Source organism: Cannabis sativa, chromosome 4, assembly GCF_029168945.1.
Source record: "Cannabis sativa cultivar Pink pepper isolate KNU-18-1 chromosome 4, ASM2916894v1, whole genome shotgun sequence".
NCBI classification, from domain to species: domain Eukaryota; kingdom Viridiplantae; phylum Streptophyta; class Magnoliopsida; order Rosales; family Cannabaceae; genus Cannabis; species Cannabis sativa.
In genome coordinates this window covers 27,657,923-27,680,448 of record NC_083604.1, presented here as the reverse complement: position 1 = coordinate 27,680,448, position 22,526 = coordinate 27,657,923, and the positions used below count along the sequence as shown (strand labels likewise).

The 22,526-nt window shown below is 42.7% G+C and overlaps 1 non-coding gene across 1 annotated transcript; it reads right to left on the bottom strand.

Moving 5' to 3' along the window:
• Positions 1-626: 626 nt before the first annotated feature.
• Positions 627-733, bottom strand: LOC133037515 (small nucleolar RNA R71). Its single transcript, XR_009687602.1, has one exon. It is a non-coding gene; the product is annotated as a small nucleolar RNA R71 (small nucleolar RNA).
• Between the last annotated feature and the right edge of the window lie 21,793 nt (positions 734-22,526).

The following is a 22,526-nucleotide window of genomic DNA, read 5'->3' as shown; positions in this document are numbered from 1 at the left end:
AACCTTTTTCTTGCAATATTTTCGTGATCCATTTCAGGAATCCTAAGTGTATGCCCCGTCAAGGACAAGCTGTCATATTACCAGTTGATCCTGAAATCGAGAAAACTTGTAGGAGAAACCGAAAGAACAAGAGGCAAGAAGGAGTTTCAGCAACTGCTGAAACTTCAGAAATCATGGCTGCTAATGTGAATGCTAATGCTGCAAACAATGGAGGTAATAACGGTAATAATGGTGGCGCCGTGGAAGATCAAGCTAATGGTTGTAGCTTGAGAGATTACATTCTCCCTACTCTGACGGGAGTGCAGTCATGTATCAGGCCACCGGCAGTGGATGCGAACAACTTTGAGATTAAACCTGCCATACTTCAAATGGTGCAGTCTTCAGTTCAGTTTGGTGGCCTCCCTTCTGAAGATCCTAATCTGCATCTCTCTAACTTCATGGAACTTTGTGAAACTTTTAAAGTTAATGGAGTTAGTGATGATGCCATTCGACTGAGACTGTTCCCATTCTCGCTCAGAGAACGAGCCAAGAGTTGGTTAAACTCCTTACCACCCAACTCTATTGCCACCTGGAATGATCTGGCAACAAAATTCTTGTCAAAGTTCTTTCCTCCAACAAAGTCTGCAAAGCTGAGAGGAGAAATCAATAACTTCTGCCAACAAGATAATGAATCTCTCCATGAGGCTTGGGAGAGGTTTAAAGATCTGATCAGAAAGTGCCCTCATCATGGTATAGAGAAGTGGATGCTGGTCCACAACTTCTACAATGGGTTGGTTGGTAACACTAGAACTCTAATAGATGCAGCAGCTGGCGGAGCCTTTATGAGAAAGAGTGCTAATGAGGCTTATGATCTATTTGAGGAGATGGCTCTAAACAATCAGCAGTGGCCAACTGAAAGGAGTCAATCTAAGAAAGTAGCTGGTGTGTTAGAGGTTGATGCCATCACAAAGTTAACAGCTCAGGTTGAGGCATTGACAAAGCTAATTGCAGGGCAAGCTAAACAAGCCCAAGTTGTTTGTGAGATATGTGGAGGAAATCATCACTTTTTCAGAGTGAAAGCAGATGTGGATCATTTGCCAATGGATGAAGCTAAGGCCATTGGAAATTTTTCGCAGAATAACAACAACAATTATGGGTTCAACCAGGGTAATAACCGAAGAAACAGTGGGTTCTATCAGCAACGAAATCAGAACCAGAATCAGAACCAATAGTTTAATCAACAACAAGCCTCTGGTGGAAATTCTAGTTTGCAAACAGATTTACTGCTTCAATTCATGACTGAAACTAGATCTTCAATCAAAGACCTACAGACTCAGATGGGCCAACTAGCAACTCAGGTAGCAACCCGTCCTCAAGGGAATTTGCCTAGCACAACTGAAGTAAACCCCAAAGAAAACTGCAAAGCAATTACCCTGAGAAGCGGTAAAAATTATGATGGTCCTGAACTGCCACAACCAGCTAATGGAGAAAAGGAGAATGAAGCTCAACCAATGCCAACCCCAACACCAACATCAGAGAAGGCTACTGATAGCCCAACACAACCACAACAGTCTCCACCAATTAGCATTGATCACCATGTGAAAATACCCTATCCTCAGAGGCTCAGAAAATCAAGTCTAGACAAGCAGTTCACCGAATTCCTAGAAGTCTTCAAAAGACTTCACATTAACATTCCCTTTGCTGAAGCTATAGAGCAGATGCCAAGTTATGTGAAGTTTATGAAGGAAATTCTGTCAAAGAAGAGAAAGATGGAGGATTATGAGACAGTGGCTCTAACTGAAGAGTGCAGCGCCATTCTACAGAAGAAACTCCCTCCCAAACTCAGAGATCCAGGGAGCTTCACTATTCCTTGTACTATCAGAAGAATTGAAGGAATAAATTCACTATGTGACTTGGGAGCCAGCATTAACTTGATGCCTCTATCAGTGTTTAAAAGATTGCAGCTGGGTGAAGCAAAGCCAACCACGGTAACTCTCCAACTGGCGAATCAATCACTAGCTCATCCTAGAGGAGTCATTGAGGATGTGTTAGTTAAAGTTGACAAGTTCATCTTTCCAGCTGATTTCATTGTTCTGGATATGGAAGAAGATAGCAATGTCCCAATTATTCTTGGGAGACCATTTTTGGCAACTGGCCAAGCTTTGATCGATGTTCAGAATGGTGAATTAAATCTGAGAGTCCAAGGAGAAGAAGTGGTCTTTAATGTGTTAAAGGCTATGACATACCCAAAGGCAAGTGATAACTGTTTTTTCATTGATTTGATTGATGAAATTGTGGGTGAGAAAAAGCTGCTAGATGATCCTCTTGAACTAAGTTTAACTGAAGATGAATTGACGGAGCAAGAGGGACAAGAGGTCATGGGTTATGTGAAGTGGCTTGATTCCTATGGGCCCTTGAACAGAAGGTATTTTGAGGAATTGGGAGCAGTTCCAAAAGAGCTAATGCCATCTACTGAAAAGCCTCCAGAACTTGAATTGAAGGTGCTTCCTAGTCACTTGAGGTATGAGTTTTTGGGTAAAGATAAAAAGCTGTCGGTTATTGTGTCAGCTTCTCTTTCTGATGTGGAAACTGATAGACTAGTGAGGGTACTCCGAGCTCACAACAAGGCCATCGCTTGGACACTAGGTGACGTCAAAGGAATCAGTCCTTCAACAGTGATGCACCGAATTCTAATGGAAGACAATGCCAAACCGACAATCGACGCTCAACGAAGACTCAATCCACCCATGAAGGAAGTTGTCAGAAAAGAAGTAGTCAAGTGGTTGGATGCGGGAGTTGCTTATCCCATTTCAGATAGTAAGTGGGTTAGCCCGGTGCAAGTAGTTCCAAAGAAAGGTGGAATGACTATGATTAAGAATGAAAAGAATGAGTTGATTCCTACAAGAACAGTCACCCGTTGGAGGATTTGCATCGACTACAGGAAACTCAACAAAGCAACACGAAAAAGATCACTTTCCTTTGCCCTTCATTGATCAAATGCTAGACAGATTGGCGGGGCAAGAATATTACTGCTTTCTTGATGGCTACTCTGGATACCACCAGATAGCTATAGCACCTGAAGATCAGGAGAAGACGACTTTCACATGTCCCTACGGTACCTTTGCTTTCAGAAGAATGCCATTCGGTTTGTGTAACGCCCCTACTACTTTTTGTTGGAATTTATTTCACCAGGATCTTAGATCTACTCACAAGTATGTTGATTAACACCCTAAATATGAACTTTCTAAAACGATGAAATAAACACATACAAAGTTTAAGAAACCTTACATTGGGTGCAGCGGAATATAATGACTCCTTCCGTTCAGATATCTAGCCCTTGATTCCTTTCTGTAGCAGAGCATTATCAATATCTGAACCTGGATCTCTTTCTCTGAATCTTTGATGCTGAAACTCCTTTTTGCTGAAAGTCTTTCTTCACGATCTTCCTCACTATGATTGAGGTATCACTTGCTGTGTGTGGGCACTACTCTCACACTAAGATTTTCGAAATTGAAGAGGGAAGGAGAAAGAGAAGGGTCGGCCAAAGATAGGGAGAGAGAAGGCTCAGTTTTTTCTGAATCAGAAGTGTAGAAATTTAAGTGTTAATTTCCTGAAGCCTTCACTATCTATTTATAGCATTCCACTAGGGTTAGGTTTGAATTATTTGGCATTAAAATAATGAAAATATCAGTTTAAATTTCCTACAAAAGTGGCTGGCCATGCTTAGTGGATTTGGGCCTCACTTTTTGCAATTTTGCAGTTTTATCTTTTCTGCATCTGATTTTCTCAAAAACGCCAATTTTCTAATTCAACCATTTAAATGCCAATTCTAACTATTTAATAACTATAAATAATTATTAAATAATATTGTCATTTATCATATTTATTAATTGAACCATACAAAGTATCATAATTAACAAATATGCCCCTAAAACTCTTTCTTTACAATTTCGCCCTTACTTAGTGAAAAATTCACAAATAGACATAGTCTAATTTGAGAATTATAATTGATTAATCAAAACCAATTATATGAGTCTTACAAGCAATATTATCTCAACTAGTGCGGGGACCATGGGTCTATATAACCGAGCTTCCAATAAGTAGATCAAAAATTTAGCACTAAAATTCACTAACTTATTAATTCTTCGTTGAATCCACGCATAGAACTTAGAATTGCACTCTCAGTTATATAGAATGCTCTATATGTTCCACCATATAGATGCATCATTAGTTATCCATTGTTATAATCCTAATGTGATCAATGATCCTCTATATGAATGATCTACACTGTAAAGGGATTAGATTACCGTTACACCCTACAATGTATTTATTCCTTAAAACACTTGACCCCGTATAAATGATATTTCAGCTTATGTGAAATGAGTACTCCACCATTTATGTTCGTTTGGTCAAGCTCGAAGGAGATCATCCTTTGCTTACTATTCCCCAGAGAGAAGCTATAGATTCCATGTTTATGATAGCGCTCCCACTCAATTGCACTACTGTGTTCCCAAAATGTACGTATCACCCTGACCTAAAAGTAGGCTTAACTAACAAATCAAAGAACACGAATAGCCTTTCAAGATTGAGCCTAATCATAACAGGATTAAGAACATTTGATCTAGGATCAACTAGGCGATATTGACTTGAATAGATATTATGGTAAGTTTAATAAATCTAAGTCAAAGTTCAATATCGGTCCCTTCCGATGCATACTCCATGCATCCAACCTGAGCTTTACTTTAACCAATGCTCTGGAAAGAACATAGCACTTCTCCAAATGCAAGTAAACTCTGTTGTAGATTATCATATCAGTAAAACCCTATGTCTGATAAATCTAGGAGACTTTATTTACATAGTCATGTTTACTTTCCAATGTGTTGACGACACAATAAACAGGATCAAGTATGTGAAAAGGGTTTCAGATGAATTTATACATTATGTATATATAATCATGAAATAAACCATGTGAACCATGCAACATTAAATGTTATTTCTGATCTATATTAATAAGTAAATCTGATTATATTGAAATGAGTTTTATTTAGGGCATAAAACCCAACACTTTTCAATGGTGTATGATGGCTATCTTTTCAGATTTGATTGAATCCTGTATTGAAATTTTTATGGATGATTTTTCTCGGTCTTTGGTTCCTCCTTTGATCATTGTTTAGAAAATTTAGAAAAGGTGCTAACCAGGTGCGAGAAGTCTAACTTGGTGTTAAACTGGGAGAAGTGCCACTTTATGGTGATAGAAGGAATTGTTCTTGGGCACAAAATTTTGAAAGCAGGAATTGAGGTGGATAAGGCTAAAGTTTCAACAATAGAAAATTTACCACCTCCAGTTTCTGTAAAAGGAGTGAGGAGTTTTCTAGGACATGCTGGTTTCTATTGACGATTCATTAAAGACTTATCAAAGATCTCTAAGCCATTGTCCAGCCTACTTGTTAATGGTGTACCCTTCGAGTTTGGAGATGACTGTTTAAAGGCATTCCAAGTTCTTAAAGAGAAACTGATTTCAGCACCAATAGTTACTTCACCGAATTGGGAGTTACCTTTCGAATTGATGTGTGATGCAAGTGACTATGCAATTGGAGCGGTCTTGGGTCAAAGGGTTGACAGGGTGTTTCACACAATCTACTATGCTAGTAGAACCCTGAATGATGCTCAACTGAATTATGCCACAACGGAGAAAGAGATGCTGGCAATTGTGTTTGCTTGTGATAAGTTCCGACCCTACCTGATTGGGAATAAGGTTATTGTCTACACAGATCATTCAGCGATCAAGTACCTTATGACCAAGAAGGATGCAAAGCCGAGACTGATTCGGTGGGTACTTCTACTTCAAGAATTTGACTTAGAGATCAAAGATAAGAAGGGCACTGAAAATTTGGTAGCAGATCACTTGTCAAGACTAGAGCTGGATGAAAGTCAGAATACGAAAGAGGTACAGATAAATGAGAAATTTCCTGATGAAAAACTCTTTAGTGTGAGGGAGAGTCTAATGGTACCGTGGTATGCTGACTATGTTAACTTTTTGGCTGCTAATATAACTCCTCCTGAGTTCTCTCGACAACAACTAAAGAAATTCTTTTCTGAGGTGAAACATTACTACTGGGAAGAGCCAATCCTCTACAAGCACTGTGCAGATCAGATAATACAAAGATGTGTGCCTGAAGAGGAGATGTACTCTATTCTAAATCACTGTCATGCTCTACCGTGTGGGGGACACTTCAGTGGAACTAGAACAGCTGCCAAGGTGTTGTAGAGCGGATTCTTTTGGCCAACACTTTTCAAAGACGCTAGTACTTTTGTGAAAGCATGTGATCGTTGTCAGCGTACAGGAAACATCTCAAGGAGAAACGAAATGCCTTTGACAGGAATCTTGGAAGTAGAATTGTTTGATGTGTTGGGGATAGACTTCATGGGTCCCTTTCCTTCATCTTTTAGCAACCTATACATCCTATTAGCTGTGGATTATGTGTCAAAATGGGTGGAAGCTGCAGCAACACTAGCTAATGATGGCAAAACAGTTCTTCGGTTCCTTCAAAAGAACATATTCACACGGTTTGGTACTCCCCGAGCAATCATAAGCGATGAAGGGAGTCACTTCTATAACAAACAGTTCGAAGCACTCCTTTTGAGATATGGTGTTCATCATAGAACTGCTCTACCCTATCATCCGCAAAGTAATGGCCAAGCTGAGATTTCTAACCGGGAAATAAAGATGATTTTAGAGAAAACGGTGCAGAGATCAAGGAAAGATTGGTCAAGAAAGTTAGATGACGCACTGTAGGCCTATAGAACAGCGTTCAAAACGCCAATCGGGATGTCACCATATCGGTTGGTGTTTGGAAAGGCTTGTCATCTATCGGTGGAGTTAGAACACAAGGCGTACTGGGCAATGAAGACTCTGAACATGGATTTAAAGGCTGCTGGACAGAAAAGATTACTACAGTTGGATGAGTTGGAGGAATTTCGGAATGAGGCTTATGAGAATGCTAAGATTTACAAGGAAAGAACTAAAAGGTGGCATGACCGAAACTTAGTCAGGAAGGAGTTTCAACCTGGGCAACAAGTTCTACTTTTCAACTCAAGGCTGAAGTTGTTTCCTGGTAAATTGAAGTCAAGGTGGTCAGGGCCATTTACAGTGGTCAAAGTGTTTCCTTATGGAGCGGTGGAATTGAAAGGTGAAGGCCCTAATACTTTCAACGGGCAGCGGTTAAAGCTCTACTTGGGAGGTCAAATTGATCAAACCAAGTCCGCCATGATTCTGGCGCCACTATGAAGAACTCGATCAACGTCTAGCTGTGCGACGATAAAAACAGCGCTAATTGGGAGGCAACCCAAGTTTTCTTTATGTTTTAGTTGAATTTTGTTACATTTTAGTCGTTCTTTCTAGTCTTGTTTAGAAAACTGGTAAAACAAGTTTTGGGTTTTCTTATTATTTTTGTACTGTGTAGTAATGAAATATATATATATTTGAGACGAACCAGTGGCCGCGGCCAGATGTAGTGTCGCCGTGGCCAAAAGGTTCTTACAGAAGGCCTATTTTTCATTGCTATCTGGCCGCGACGAGGGCATATATGGCTGCGGCCAAAAGGTCTGGGCAGAAAGGCCAATTTTTTGGGTCTACTTGGTCGCGGCGAGCCCATATCTGGCCGCGGCGAGATGGGTCACACGGGATTTTAAAGGCCAAAATTCCAAACATTTCAAAATTCAATCTTTTCTCAACCCTAACCACCTCCACGCCGAATACCCCTCTCCTACACCATTTTTCTTCTTCAAATCCCATTCAAAACCCTTTTCCATCAAATCTAACCATAAATCTTCATCCCAAATCATCCTAAACCATTATTTCTCTCATCAAACACCCTTTCCCTCTCAAAATCAACCCCAAATCCCTAAAACCTCACCCAAATTTCAAAAACCACTATTCATCTTCTTCCTTCTCAAAACCTTCAAGGTTTTCTTCAATGGAGGTTGAATAAAGATGGAGTCTCATTGAGGTAACAATTTTAAGACTCTCTATACAATTTTTATTGGATTATTTGTGGATTGTTAGAGAATTTTGGAATTTTTGTTGGATTTTTGAGATTTTTGCTCCATACATTGTTCAATATTGTTGTTGTGAGTAAAATTGGGTTTGTTTGTGAGAGGGTTAATTCCCGGGAAGTGAAATTTTAAGGGGAAGTGCTGTCAAAATTTTTAAAAATCTTGAGAGTTAAAAAATTTGGGGTGAGATGGGTCCTAAAAGATCAAGAGTGAGTGAACAAGGGGGAGCTTCATCATCCAACCCACCTAGGGGTCGCTCTAATCTAGATAGAGTAAGGTTTACCAATATGGATGCTCAAGAGCGGTTTTTGAAATTGAAAGATAGGGCATTCATTGAAGATAGAGGGATTGATATTGTTAACCTGAGCCAAACTGCAAACATTCCTGCTGTATTTGCGTCCATTAGAGATCAAATCTTAAATAGGCAGTGGACTAATTTCGTGGATGTCAATGAGCGTAGCAACCAAACCTTAGCTTTAGAATTCTTAGCCAACTGGCCAGAAAGAGGGGATGACAAGGTGAGGGTTAGGGGGGTTAAAGTGCCTGCTTCTACAGCTGCAATTCATGCTCTTTATGAGCTACCAACCTTCACTGTAGAACAACAACCTTTGAAGCAGCAAATTCGGGCAAAAAGTTTGGATTATGTGGATATAGCCGAAACTCTAGGGTATCCTGGACTTAGGTTTCATACATATGATGGAGAACCATATCAATTGTATCGGTGTGAACTCAACCAGATAGCCAAGGCATGGCTATACTTTGTTAGTGCAAGGATGCTCCCGAACAAACAGAAACTTATGCTAACATCATTGCCCAGAATTGGTCTTCGAATACTTTAGCTCTAGATGCCCAATTAATCCAAAACAATACTGCTTGCTCTACTCAATTATCTTCTTGGCATCGTGCTAAATTTGGAGATCTCCCCAAAAAGATAAAGATTGCCCAAGATAAAGTGGCGGCCCTTAACAACTTAAAAGATACTAGTCGTAATCATTTCGACATGTTGAAATCTAGTGAATCTATTTTGGATGAGCTTTGGCTAAGGAGGAGGATTATTGGCAACAACGTTCCAGAGTTTCTTGGCTTAAATCTGGTGATTCAAACACCCGTTTTTTTCACCAAAAAGCCAACAATAGGCGTTCTTATCACAACCAAATCGCTGGTGGATGATCAAGATTATGAGCATTCTGCTCAGAAAGATATTGGCAAAATCATTGAAAGCTACTTCAAGAATATTTTCACAACGGATGGTGTTGATTCGAAAGCTCTCAATCATGTTATCTCCACAGTTCCTTGTACTATTACAGCAGATATCAATCAACTCCTCAATCTACCGTACACAGTTGACGATGTTTTCTTAGCTCTTAAATCTATGAGTGATGATAGCAGTCCTAGAATTTATGGTATGTCGGTTATGTTTTATACTAACTACTGGCATATTGTTGGAGATTTAGTGTCAAAGGTTGTTCTCAATGTTCTCAATGATGGGGCTGATCCATCTATTTTTATTACATTGATACCAAAAGTCAAGATACCAAGGAGTTTGTCTTAATTAAGACCAATCAGCCTCTGCAATATAAACTGGTTTCTAAAGCTATTGTGGTTCGTTTAAAGCCTTCTCTATTAATGGTGATTTCAGAATCGCAAAGTGCTTTCTTACAATCCAAGCTCATTACAGACAATGTTTTAGTGGCATTTGAACTATTACATTCACTAAAACATCTTAAACAAGGGAAAGAAGGTTATGCGGCTATGAAGCTTGATATGAGTAAGGCCTTTGATAGGGTGGAGTGGCATTTTCTCCGTTCAATGATGATTGTTATGGGTTTTGCCTATCCGATTATTGATCTTATTCAACGATGTCTCAACAGTGTTTCATATTATTTTTTGGTTAATGGATCAATTCATGGTAATGTCATTCCTAGCCGTGGTATTCGTCAAGGAGATCCGCTCTTGCCGTATTTATTCATCATTTATGCCGAAGGGCTTTCAAGGCTTTTTCAATATGAGGAAAATCGTGGTCATTTACAAGGACTTAGAGTTGCTCGTGGTGCTCCATTAGTGTCCCATTTATTTTTTTGACGATAGCCTTGTTTTGAGTCATGCTATTACAAGGTCTATTGAAGCTGTTAAGCGTTCTATTGACTACTACTGCCGTGCTTCAGGGCAAAGATAAAATGTTGACAAATCAGTACTTTCCTTCTCTCCAAACACACTACCTCCCATTCAAAGCAATGCTCAACAAACAATGCAAATGCCAATTAAGCCTTGCCATGAACGATACCTGGGCTTACCATCTTATTCAGGAAGAGACAAAAAAGTTCTATTTGGGGAATCAAAGATAAATTATTGAATCTTCTATCAGTTTGGCAGGAGCAATTATTTTCAATTGGTGGTAAGGAAGTGCTTATAAAAGCAGTAGCTCAATCCATACCAACTTATGCTATGAGCTGCTTTCAACTTTCAAAATCTTTGATCCGCCAAATAGAGGTTATGATGAATAAATTCTGGTGGCGTTCAAATTCATCATCTTCAGGCATAAATTGGAAAACTTGGAATGTTCTGTGCCATTCGAAAGTAGAAGGGGGAACGGGATTCAAAAGTTTTGTGCACTTTAACCAAGCCTTATTAGCCAAACAAGCTTGGCTAATTTTTTTTAATCCCTCATCACTGCTTTCCCGCATTCTTAAAGCACGGTACTTCAAAATTTCTTCCTTTTTAGATGTTGAATTAGGACCTTATCCATCTCTAACTTTGAGAAACATCGTTTGGGGGAAGGAATTGCTCTCTAAAGGTTTGTGTTGGAAAGTTGGAAATGGAACACAAATCCAATGTGCTTCAGATGCTTGGCTGCCTGGTATCTGAATTTAGGCCGTTGGTTTATAATGGTACAGACAGAACAATGAAGGTCTCATAGTTAATCACACCTTCTCGACAATGGTGATTACTCTGGGGGTGGAGTAGTGATTTTGGAGAAGTGTAAAAATCGATCTGAATCTCTAACTCTACCAGTGAGACTGAATGCTAAAGTTGCAGGAAAGATACTTATTCAGTCTATGGAAAGTTCTATATAGTTTTTGGCATTGTATCAACAATTTATTAACTACTAGTGTTACTTCCTGACTAACACAGAAGTAATTTCCAAAAAGTAAAGAATCTAGTATCCCTAGAGGAGTAGACATATAGAGAGAGGAATTTCACAATATTAAGGATTTGTGATTAAGGAAATGTAATGGTGGAGGAAAGGTTGTATTGAATACAACCTATCAGATCTATTACGGAGAGAATACTACATGCTACACTTGATCTGGATATCAAGGTGTTGAGATTATTTGAAATGCACTTTTTGTTTTATATTAGTGCAAGTGGGAGTTTGTTGAGTTTTGTGTCCTAAATAAAATCCATTTCAATATAATCAGATTTATTAATTAATATTAGATCAAAAATCACTTTTATGTTGCATGGTTCACATGATTTATTTCATGATTATATTTAATGTATAAATTCTATTAAGTCCAGAACATATATAAATATTTATATATTTGTTCATGATTATAGTGTCGTCAGCAAAGTAGAATATAATCATGATTATATGTTCAAAAGTTTAATTCTCATGATTTGTCAGTTCACTGGATTTAGACTGACATGATAATCAGCAATAAGGTATACTTACACCTTGGATAAGTGTTATGTCCTTTCCAGGGCATTAGCAAAGTTTACCAGTATCAGATGTATAGAGTATACATTGGAAGGACCGATATTGATTTTAGATAAGATATCCTAAACTTACCATTATATCTTTCTAAGTCAATATCAATGGTTGATCTTAGGTCTATGAATCTTAATTCTGATATGGTTAGGTTCAACTTAGTTGTATTATTATTATTCTTAGAGTTGTTCGTGGAAGCTAACTTTTGGTTCTAGTGGATACTTACATCTTGGAAACATGGTAGTTCAATTGAGTGGGAGCGCTGATCATAGATATGGAATCTATACCTTTTATAGGTATTTAGAAGTGAAACGATGATTTCCTTCGAGCTTGGTAGAATAGAGATAAATGATTGAGATCTATTTCTGTAAATATATTAGTTTGTTGAAATATCATTTATAGGTAGCTAAGTGTTTTAAGGATAAAATACATTGAAGGGTAGAACGGTAGATTTGTCCCTATTTGGTAGGGGTGTTTGCATTGCGGGTGGTGCAGTTTTTGACCATTTTTTCAAACCAACCCGCACGTGCGGTTTTCTCAAATTCCTAAACCGCACCCGCACCGCGAAACTAAAAACCCGCAAAAACCGCACCCCAAAAAATAGTGCGGTGCGGTGCGGCTTTTGTGGTTTATGCGGTTTGGACTATCACTAAATAATTAAACTATCACAAATACAACAAACTTTGAGCAAAACTTGTCAAAATACAATAAGGCTTGAATATAAATATGAAAAAGAAAAATAAGTGTCAACAATACAATAATTAGTGGACTTTGAGTTGAACATTCACATATTGGACCTAAATAAATATAAAAATTGGTATTTTTATAATGTGCGGTGTTGTGCGGTTTGAACCGCATATTAACAATTTAAAACCGCAAACCGCACCGCACCGCGCGGTTTAGGAAAAATTCAAACCGCGACCACACCGCGAAGAATTTCAAACCGCATTTTTTTTTACGGTGTGGTGCGATGCGCTGCGGGCGGTTTGAGCGGTTTGGGCAGTTTGATGAACACCCCTACTATTCAGTGTAGACCATCTATAGACGATCCTTGACTATTAGGATTGTAACAATGGATAATCATAACGTATCTATATCGTGGTACATATTGAGCGTTCTATATAATTGAGAGTGCTATTCGATTCCAAATCTATAGTGGCACAAGGCGGAATTAATAAGTTGAGAGTTTACTTGGTGAATTCTAGATCTACTTATTGAAAGCTCGGTTATATAGGCCCATAGTCCCCTCACTAGTTGAGATAATACTGCTTGCAGACTCAGTTAATTGATTTTAATTAATCAATTATAATTCTAAAATTAGACTATGTCTTATTTATGAATTTTCACTAAGCAAGGGCTTAATTGTGAAGAAAATAGGTTTTGGGGTTAATTTGTTAATTAAGAGACTTTGTATGGTCTAATTAATAAATTACATAAATGACAATTTTATTTAGTAATTAATTATAATTATTAAATAAATAGTTTTGGCATTATAGGATTAAATTGGAAAATATGGTATTATTGAAAAGAAGAATAAGTTGAAATAAAGTGGCAAAAATCTAACTAGAAATTGGTCTTTTAAAGTGTACGGCCATGATGTGGATTTTTGCCCAATATTTTATTATTTTTTAATCCATATAATTCAACCTTAAGCCCTAGTTGAAACACTATAAAAGGAACATGATACTCTCACTCATTTGATTAATGCTAAACTTGACTATTCAACCAACCTAGATGAGAGAGTTCCTTCTATAGAGATTTCACCTTCTTCATTGTTCTTCACCATATTCGAACCCATAGTGAATGAGTGTCATGCCCACACATAGCAAGTGAAGTACTCAATCATAGTGAGTAAGACGTTGGTAACCGAACCCAAAGGAGAGAAAGAGATCCAAGTTCAGATCTTGATAATGGTCTGCTACAGAAAGGAATCAATGGCTAGAGATCTTGAATGGAAGGAGTCATTATATTCCGCTGCAATCAATGTAAGGTTTTTTTAAACCCTTATATGTTTATTTCATTGTTTTAGAGTGTTGACCGAGATTTTCGGCAACTATTAGAATATGATTATATTAAGGAGCTGTAAGAAAGTGAGATGAAGATTTTTACGTGGTTGGGGCGTTAATGAGCCTTAGTCCACGAGTCTTTGTTATTAATGGATGTATTTAATACAGATTCCACACTTGAGAGAATGTTTTTCTCATAAATACAGAGGATGTTCTTGGTGAGTATTTTCTCTTCTTGCTCTTATGCAGCCCAAGATTCTCGACCTCATTAAATGAGCTTTGAGGGGGTATTTATAGTGTTTTGGAGGGGTAATCCCTAGAATTGTTCTTACACATGTATCTGTAAGTATCCATAAAGTTGGGCATTTCCAATGAATATACCACGGGTGATGCATGGTCAAATCCCTAGGTGCTGTAGGGTTTTTATGAAGAATGTCCTTTTTGCCTTGTGATTGACGTGACTCTTCGCAGAGTAGCCGTCGCTAGACTTAAATGATCATTACTGTAGCGCTGCTGTTTGGGGGTTGTGCCGTCAGACTTTATTGCGTGTTACAGTCCCAACACGCTTCCTCCCATGCGTCATTAAATGCGACTTGATTGCTCAGGAGAGGCCTGACACATCCCGGAGAGGCTTCACGCTATGCGAGCTTCCTGGAGTACCTTGTATTCCGGGTGCCTCCTCCGGGACCCATGCTAACGGCGCTTCCTTGTGGTGCACAAAGACTTATCAAATATTTACAAGTTATCTGATCCACGTGTCCCATTTCGACTGGTCCACGTATTTTGGGCGAATTCAGGGGCAACATTTACCCCCCAAGCCTTGTTTACTTAGTAAAAATAAACCAAGGCTTGCTTAAGTGCCTCCGGTCGACTCCTCGTTTCCCTGGCTCAAGCCTCGAGCGCGTGGGGGCACATTTAATGATGTCATTTAATGCAGCGATTTGCTTTTTTGCAGGAATGTCTCCGGCCGCCTCCTCGGTCTTCTGACACGAACTTGGAGCGCGTGAAGGTGCGTCTAATGATGGCATTTAATGCAACGATTCGCTTTGCAGAGGTCGATTCGTTTCACGCCCTTTGATTGATGCGGCGCATTAATGGTGTCAGACGGATACTCAAACGTTTCCACCGCCTTTATGGCAGATTGATCTGATCTGTTGATTTTCGGGAATTCGAATCGCGCCATCTCCCCCACCGTGCGATTGGTAGGTGATGACGCCTGTTCCTCATGCATTTTTGCCTATAAAAGCCACCACCTTTCCTTCGTTTCGGTTACTTTCCATTCCTTGCCATTTCTGCTCGAATTTCCCAGAGAGAAAATTCCTCAAAGTAGAACTGTCTTAGCACTTAGACACCTCTTTCAGTTTTCCAGTGTTTGCCTTCGCCAGTTCTTCTCAACTTTCACTCGACCACATTCAGTACCCCCAGTTCAACGATCTACTGTAAGTTTCTTGCATCCTTAGATAATAACATGCTTTCATTTACTTCGTTCGTTTTCTGGGTTCGTACTTAGAGACTTCTAGGTGTGTGAGTGTTTAAGTTCTTCGAGTGTTATGCTTTATGCCTACTGCTTTAGTTGTAGGATCGTCATCATCATGCCTCTTGTTGTAATGTGCATTTTTGTTGAAGAGAGCCATGTGTTCTTCGTTCAACAGCCGCTTAGGGCATAGAATGGTTTTTTTTTTCTTTCTGTAAAACCACTTTCTGCGATTTCACTGCACCCGACACTTGTTCACGGAATCTCTCTAGGGTTTCCCATGTGACACGTGTCCGGAGGGGGCCTCTTTCCAGCGGTTAGGGGACCCCAACTCCCTTTTTCTTGATTTAGGGTTTGGTATGGGACCTAACTGCTGGAATTTTCTTTTTCCCTTTTTGTTTTTCTCAGAACACAAAATGTCTGCTTCTGGCTCAAAATCTTCGAAGAAGAAGGGAAAAGACATGGCCACGCTGGAGGAGGTTTCCCTGGGACCTGTTGCCCAGGAGGGGTATAAATCCCGTGCGACTGGGTGGGAAGCGGCTGAGCTTCGATCCACCTTGACTTGTCCTCACCAGCTGGAGAATATTATAGAAGTCGCTGGGATCAAACCCTCCACCTCAGGGACCTATCACTGGCCTCCTCGTGACTCGGAGACGCCTAATCATAACTATGACGGCTTCGGGGCTTGGAGTCAGACTCATTTGATGGCCGGTGCCATGCTCCCGCTCCAAGATTACTTTGTTAATTTCCTTGTATTTGTCGGCCTTGCGCCATACCAACTCATTCCTCAAGCTTACCGCCTGCTCTCAGGCTTATTTATTTTTTACACGCCCGGTGAGGGTCTCCCGGCCGGCGGAAATTTTATATTTTTATGAACTTGTATCCGTCCCCAAGAAAGGGGACAAACTTAAGGATGGTTTTTATGGGTTCCGGATCCACCCTGCTAACGAGGGGGTGGTTCCGTATAATAGGCAGACTCACGTTAAGGAGTACCGCCACCGCTTTTTCTTTTCTTCTGGGTTCAGGGCCGTGGACCACCCGGAGCTTCTCACGGAGTGGGTGCGGATCCCACCTTACCAGCGGACGCCTCCTACTCAGGCTTTCCTCCGAAGGGCCCAAGCCTTTGCCTCCTATGACCGCGCCGATCTTGACGTCGGGGGCCTAGTCACCACGGAGAATTGTAGGAAGGCCAAACTTATCCTTTCTCACCAATCCATGGAGGACTCCAACCTCTCACGGGTCATCTGCCCCAATGTGAGGGCGCCGGTTGCGGAGAAGGCCTTCCGGGACGAGCTCATTGCCACGGCAGAGAAGAAGTACCAAGATTATCTCTACCGGAAGGCCCAGGAGAAAGCATACTCTCAGGCTCAGGCTGCCTCTGGGAGAGGACTCCGCGTGGGGAGTCCGGTGGTGCGAAGGAGCCAAGCCATTGCCGGGAAGTCCGAGGCTAAATTTTTTGACAAGATTCTTCAAGAAGAGATTGGGGATCGTCCTGCCGGGAGGCCCCTTCGTATTGAAGATTCTTTCGAGAAGCAAACTTCCCGGCCACAGCCTTCGGTCCCTGAACCAAACTCGGGGGCTCCCGGTGCTAGCACCTCCGGTGCCGGCGGTAAGTCTCCCTTGATAATTCGTTATGTTCCTTCCGTTGATGAATACACCAGTCGTAGGCCCGTAGGGTTCGACGAGCGCCTTCATAGATTTAGGATGCCGTCGACCCGGTGGGGGGATCGTTTGAAGGAGTTTTATTTTTCGAACTTAGGAGATTACCTAGGTCGGTCCCGGATGGGCTCCGGCCCTCCGGAACCTATTCCCTTAGGTCCCTCTGCTTACATAACGTCCAGCTGGTTCCGGCCCTCGGACAGCTATCTCGGAGATGACGCTGCCAGCATTAAAGTTCAGGATTTTGCTAGGGCCGAATTAGGAAATTCGGGTAGGAGTAGTTTATTTGCTGTATCTTGTATAAGCGGTTCCTCACGGACTTCTAACACTTCTTATTTTGTGATACAGGTATCTCCATGGTTGCCATCCTGGAACAGCTTGCTGGGGTTCATACTCCCGTGGCTCCTCCGGCCTTTACCTCCTCTCCCCCGGTACCTTCATTGAAGGTTTCTTCCAGCGCTCCCCCCGACACCATTGACTTAGTGGATGACGAGGAGGTGCTTCCGGGAGAAGGCCAGGGGAAGGGATGGGGCTTCTCGGAGGAAGCCGCTGAGGGCGCGGGAGAGCCTCAAGCCCTTCCGGAGGAAGCAGAGGAGGGCGAGGAAGAGCCTGAAGTGGCTCTGATTCGTAAGCGCAAGGGCAAGATGATTGCCCAGGATGAGCCAAAGAGGCCTCGGAGAGCCGACACTCCTGCTCATGGTCTGGACGGCGGGGTCTCTCCGATGGAGGAAAATCCTGCTCCTCCCAACATCGTTCTTACCCCGATTCCGGGGGACGAGGTGAGGCAGGAGCTTCGCATAGCCAAACACAACTATGCTATGGATGAGTACTCCCGGGGGTATGCCGAAGTGGAGGCCCTTAGGAGGATTCTGCGAGCTGAGGTTGAGGCGAGCATCAACCACCCGGAATACCAGGATCCGTGGGACCTTAATCTGGACCCCTTATCGGACTGGTTCTGTCGCTTCCTAGGGCCTACCTTGGCTCCTTTTGCCGCGGAGATGACCGGCGAGTTCGCTTCTCAGCTCACCCGTTGCGCGCCTAAGCGGTTTGCCACTTGCGCTTCCCTGAACTCCATCTTCCAGGTCCAGGACCTCAGCCATTCTCTCACGGTGGTAAGTACTTTGCAATTTTTGCGTTTCCTTTTATTGTTTGTATTTTGTTTTTTCCTTTGAGAAATTTCTCCTTCTTATCCTTGCATTATGGTTCAGCTTGCTGCTGAGGCTGGCCGCCTCTCCAAGAACATCATAAACCATGGCTTCGCTCTGTCCGACTTTGGGGACATGAATGATGTCAGGAAGGTTCTTCAGGACCTCACAGCAGAGAGGCAAATTTACCAGGAGGCTGCCGAGCGCCAGGAGGCGGCTGCCAAGGCCAAGGAAGAGGAGGCCAAACGGAGGGAGGCCCAGGCCGAGGCCATGATCTGGGACGAGGCCCAGCGGAGGGACAGGATGGAGGCCCAACATCAGGAGGAACTAAGGGCTCAGACCGATGCTGCTGACAAGGCCAGGCGGGATCTCCGGGAGGCCAGGGAGGCTTTGGATGAAATGGTCGCCAAGGTGAGATCTTTAGAGGAAACTCACCAGTCGGACATTGAGTCCAAGGCCGCTCTAGCTGCGGAGTTGAAGGAGCTTAGGAATTTCAAAGAACAATCCACCAGGAAGGCCAAGAGGGCCGAGCTCCTCTCTCCCGTTTCCTGCGCCCGGTGCCCGAAGCACTTCGATGATGGTGTCTACATGGCTTGGTCCACCAATGATCAGAATATCAAGCTTACTTTTTATCCCAAACCCGAGGAAATGATTGCCAAATTCCGGGAAAAGAAGAAGAAGCTTGATGCCGCGCTAGAGGCGCGTATTGGACCTCGCCTTCCTCCGCGGGCTGCTTGAGCTGCCGTACTATTGACCCAGATTCCACCCATTTCTTTTATAACTCTCCTTTTTTTTTTGTTTGTACATATTTGCTGCTGCCTTAGAACAATTTACATATAAGTAGCAGCTTTCATTTGAAGGGGAGACAATTATATTTTAAGGCCTGTCCCCGGGCCGTTTATATGTATATGACCTGCCCTTTGGGCTATGATATTTTTTTTTATGCGATCTTTTTTTGTCACACTTATGTTTTTTAACCTGTCCTTTGGCTCAGGGTTTTTATACTTATGCTTTTTATTTTTGTGCATACTCTTTGACCTGCCCTTTGGGTCAGGATATTTTACTTAGTTTGTTTTTTGTTTGTCCGTGCGGTATACCCTAGTACCCCCCTGAGTGGCATAGAAAGTTTGTTTTTAAGGCACTCAGTTTTATTTAATATAGAGGATGTATACATTTGGACGGTACAAACCCTTTGAACAAAATCTAAGTTTTAATTCGCTACTGGTAATATTTTCTGAGGTGATCGGCATTCCAGGCTCTTGGGACGGTGGTTCCGTCCATTCTTTTTAGTTTGTAAGTGCCAAAACCGATCTCGTCCTCGATCTCATATGGTCCCTCCCAATTTGGTCCAAGTACCCCCACTCCGGGTTCTTGGGTGGCTGGAAAAACCCTTCTTAGGACCATATCCCCAATAGCGAATTTTCTGTTTTTAACCTTAGAGTTAAAATACTTGGTCACCTTCTTTTGATAAGCAGCCATCCGTATTTGAGACTCATCCCGGAGTTCTTCGACTTGATCCAAAGCTTCTTGGAGCAGTGCCTGATTCGTGGCAGGATCGTAAGTCGTCCTCCTGTGGGATGGGAATAATGTTTCCACCGGGACCATTGCTTCACAACCGTACGCCATTGAGAATGGCGAGTGGCCGGTTGTGGTTCTGGGGGTCGTCCGGTAGGCCCATAATACCCTTGGCAATTCTTCAGGCCAGTTATTTTTACAGGCCAGCAGCTTCTTTTTCAAAGTGACCTTTAGGATTTTATTGACTGCTTCCGCCTGACCATTTGTTTGGGGCCGGGCTACCGCGGAGAAGCTTTTTACCACTCCTTGTTGGTTGCAGAAGTCAGTAAATTCCTCGCAATCGAATTGCTTTCCATTGTCTGAGACTATTTTGTGAGGCAAGCCGTATCGACACACTATGTTTTAAAGTCCAATGCCTTCTTAGCAGTTATTGTCTTCATAGGCTCAGCCTCTGTCCATTTGGTGAAGTAGTCTACTGCTACTATTGCATACTTTACTCCTCCTTTTCCTGTAGGTAGAGACCCGATGAGATCTATTCCCCAGACCGCGAAGGGCCAGGGGCTGGTCATCAGGGTGATCTCGTTTGGAGGAGCTCTCGGTATGTTTGCGTACCTTTGGCACGAGTCACACTTTTGGACATAGTCTATACAATCTTTTTTCATTGTTGGCCAGAAGTACCCTTGCCTCAATATTTTCTTTGAGAGGCTGGGTCCTCCCGTATGATCTCCACAGAACCCCTCATGGACCTCCAGCATGATTTGTCTAGCTTCAGGGTCCGATACACACCTTAAATAAGGCATGCTGAGTCCTCTCCGGTAGAGAATTTGGTCCATCATTACATAACGATGAGCCTGATACTGAATCTTTCGAGACAGTGCCCTCTCTTGGGGCAACTCACCTGTGGTTATGTATTTTATGATGGGGACCATCCAGCTGGGTTCTTGCCCAACCGTTAGTGTGGTCTCTTTTATTTTGATGCTTGGCTCTGCCAAGCGTTCCACTGGTACTACCCCCAGTTCTTCGATTTCACTGTCCGAGGCTAACTTAGCCAGACAGTCCGCATGAGCGTTCTTCTCTCGGGGGATTCTTTCTATCTTATAGTCCGTGAACTCGTGGAGCAGTTCTCGGACTATTGTTACGTACACAGCCATCCGCTCGCCGCGAGTTTGGTATTCTCCGGATACCTGGTTTACGACCAGTTGAGAGTCACTGTAGACTTCCACTCTTTTGGCTCCTACAGCTTTGGCCAATTTCAGCCCTGCTATCAAGGCCTCATATTCAGCTTCATTGTTTGAAGCTGTGAAGTTGAATCGGAGTGCTGCCTGGAGCCGCAATCCAATAGGTGATATCATAGCCACTCCGGCTCCCCAACCGTTCTCATTAGAAGCTCCGTCTACAAACACCCTCCAAGTGGGGATTGGCGGTACCGGCGTATTAGCTGTTGCCTCGGCTTCATTGCATTCGGTGATGAAGTCTGCCAAGGCTTGGCCTTTTATGGAAATCCGGGGGACGTAATGTAAGTCGAATTGACTCAGCTCCATCGCCCACTTGAGGAGTCTTCCGGATGCTTCAGGCTTCTGGAGAACTTGTCGGAGCGGATGATTGGTTAAGATTTTGATCGGATGGGCTTGGAAGTATGGCCTCAGCTTCCTTGATGCCATCAGGAGGCAGAATACTAATTTTTCAATGACCGGGTACCTTGTCTCGGCCCCTATCATGCGCTTACTGACATAGTACACGGGGTGCTGAATTTTTTCTTCCTCCCGGACCAGGGCAGCGCTGACCGCGTGCTCGGAGACGGCCAAGTAAAGGAACAAGTCTTCTCTAAGGACGGGTTTTGATAGGATAGGAGGTTTGGCCATGTGGTCTTTTAACCTCTTGAATGCCTCCTCGCATTCATCCGACCATTTGAACTTTTGGCATTTCTTCAATACGTTGAAGAAGGGTATGCACTTGTCCGTGGATCGTGAGATAAAGCGGCTCAGTGCGGCTACCTTTCCGGTCAAGCTCTGCACGTCTTTATGTTTCTTGGGGGATGGCATGTCCAGGAGAGCTTGGATTTTCTCCGGGTTTGCTTCGATCCCCCTTTGGCTGACTATGAAGCCTAGGAATTTTCCCGACTTGACCCCGAAGGTGCATTTTTTCGGGTTGAGCTTCATGCCGTATCTCCGGACGAGTTCGAAACATTCTTCTAAGTCGCTTGCATGGCTGTTGCACGCTTTGGATTTGACGAGCATGTCGTCCACATATACCTCCATGTTCCGTCCCAGGAGGTTTTTAAACATCCGGTTAACCATTCTTTGATAGGTTGCTCCGGCGTTTTTCAGTCCGAAAGGCATGACTAGGTAGCAGTATACCCCCTTATCGGTCCTGAAGCTAGTGCACTCCTGGTCTGCCGTATGCATTTTTATTTGGTTGTACCCAGCATAGGCATCCATGAAGGACAACAGCTTAAATCCAGACGTGGAGTCTACCATTTGGTCGATCCTGGGTAGCGGGAAGCAGTCCTTTGGGCAAGCTTTGTTTAGATCTGTGAAGTCTATACAGACTCGCCAAGTCCCGTTCGGCTTGGGCACCAGGACCGGATTGGCCAACCATTCCGGATAGTACACGTCGCGGATCATGCCACTGGACAAAAGTTTGTCCACCTCTTTCTCCAAGGCCTCGGCTTTCACCGAGTCGAGCGGGCGTCTCTTTTTGCGTACGGGGGCATGTCCGGGTTGACATTGAGTACATGGGTGATGACATGAGGGCTGATGCCGGTCATGTCTTCTTGGCGCCATGCAAAGATGTCGATGGCGCCCTTCAGTGTTTTTATTATTTTATCCTTTTCCTCCGGCTCCAGGCTCTTCCCTATCCGGAGTACTTTGGTGGAGTCGTCGTCGCACACTGGTATTTCTTCGACGTCCTCCATTGGTTCCACGACCCTTTCGTATCCTATGCGAGGATCCAACTCATCCTCTTCAGCCTTCTCTATCTCAGGG